This window comes from Sus scrofa, chromosome 7 (genome assembly GCF_054392235.1).
Source record: "Sus scrofa isolate SSC_HxYL_T2T_F1_AM1 chromosome 7, Sscrofa_HxYL_maternal_Yorkshire_Landrace_v2.0, whole genome shotgun sequence".
Classification (NCBI taxonomy): Eukaryota; Metazoa; Chordata; class Mammalia; order Artiodactyla; family Suidae; genus Sus; species Sus scrofa.
The window spans coordinates 67,032,875-67,034,713 of record NC_139389.1 but is presented as its reverse complement, the minus strand read 5'-3'; the positions used below and the strand labels follow the sequence as shown (position 1 = coordinate 67,034,713).

Genomic DNA, 1,839 nt, shown 5'->3' with positions numbered 1-1,839 from the left:
AATAGTAAGGAGAATGTTTTTTGTTTTTTTTGCTTTATAGGGCCGCACCTGCAGCATATGGAAGTTCCCAGGCTAGGGGTCAAATTGGAGCTACAGCTGCCGGCCTACCTCACAGCCGTAGCAACTCAGAATCTGAGCCACGTCTGACACCTACACCACAGTTCACTGTAATGCTGGATATTTAACCCACTGAGCAAGGCCAGGGATGGAACCTGCATCCTCATGGATCCTGGTCAGGTTCGTTAACTGCTGATCCTCAAAGGGGACTCCAGGCTTCTTTTTTGTTGTTGTTGCTTTCTTTTCTCAGCCACGCCTGAGGAAGGGATCAAGCCCACACCACTACAATAACAATGCCAGCTCTTTAACCTGCTGAGCCTCAAAGGAACTCCAAGAATGGCTTTGTTGTATTTTTTTTTTTAAAAATATGGAACACTTCATGAATTTGCGTGTCATCCTTTTGCAGGGGCCATGCTAATCTTCCAATTTTAGTATATGTGTGTCAATTTTAGTAGTGAGCATTGTTTACATTTTTTGAAAACCTCTTTAATCTCCAGCTCAGTAGAAAACATCTTGGAGTTCCCATTGTGACTCAGTGGAAATGAATCTGTCTAGCATCCATGAGGACGAGGGTTTGATTCCTGGCCTCGCTCAGTGAGTTAAGAATCTGGCCTTGCTGTGAGCTGTGGTGTAGGTTGCAGATACAGCTTGGATTCTGAATTGCTGTGGTTGTGGCGTAGGCCAGCAGCTACAGCTCCAGTTTGACCACTAGCCTGGGAAGCTCCATATGCCACGGAAGGGAGGAAATTTCTTTGTCTTTTTAGGTGTAGCCCTAAAAAGACAAAAAAAAAAAAAAAAAAAAAGTAAGAAGGAAAAAGAAAACAGGAGTTCCCGTCGTGGCGCAGTGGTTGACGAATCCGACTAGGAACCATGAGGTTGCGGGTTCGGTCCCTGCCCTTGCTCAGTAGGTTAACGATCCGGCGATGCCGTGAGCTGTGGTGTAGGTTGCAGACGCGGCTCGGATCCTGCGTTGCTGTGCCTCTGGCGTAGGCCGGTGGCTATAGCTCCGATTCAACCCCTAGCCTGGGAACCTCCATATGCCTCGGGAGCGGCCCAAGAAATAGCAACAACAACAACAACAAAAGACAAAAAAAAAAAAAAAAAAAAAAAAAAAAGAAAAGAAAAAGAAAACAGCTTGATTTTCATATATGTTCCTGCATTGACACTATTGCAATGTATTTTTTTTGGCTGAAGTAGATGAAGAAAATTCAGTGTCACAAAGATAATGTAGTTAGAAAGAAGAGGAGCCTCCTAATAGCCTTTCGTGGATATTCTTTGATAGCACATACAAATCTGATGAAAGACAGTTTCTTAAAGTTTAGTTGCAATGTAGAATCTGAACATTTCTCATACTCTTACATTAAAATCTATTATTCTATCTTGTACTTTAAATGAATCTTTTATGTGTGCATGCTTTTGTAACATCATGCATTTGTCATTTGGAAAATACTGAGAAATTTTAGCACATTTCATTATATAATATTGAAAAATCACATTTGTTACTATCACTGCTAATCTCATCAGAAAAGTATTTAAGTACTAGTAAAAGAAAAAAACTACTGTTTCCTCTGTATTCACAACACTCTGACATCAAATGTACGGTTTTATTTTTTTTCCTCCATCAGCCAGTTCATTTGACAGCAACTGGGTGTCCTGCCATTCAATTCTGACACTACTTGGAGTAACAGCAGACCTCACAGGTTAAGGCTCAGTTCCACAAGACTATTCCCATTTCAGATGGCAGCCACAAGTCCCAAGTTGTCACTTGTACTTCTGACTAAT

The 1,839-nt window shown here is 41.5% G+C and overlaps 1 pseudogene; it reads right to left on the bottom strand.

The window, feature by feature from the left end:
• Positions 1-418: 418 nt before the first annotated feature.
• Positions 419-501, bottom strand: LOC146401646 (U6 spliceosomal RNA; annotated as a pseudogene).
• Between the last annotated feature and the right edge of the window lie 1,338 nt (positions 502-1,839).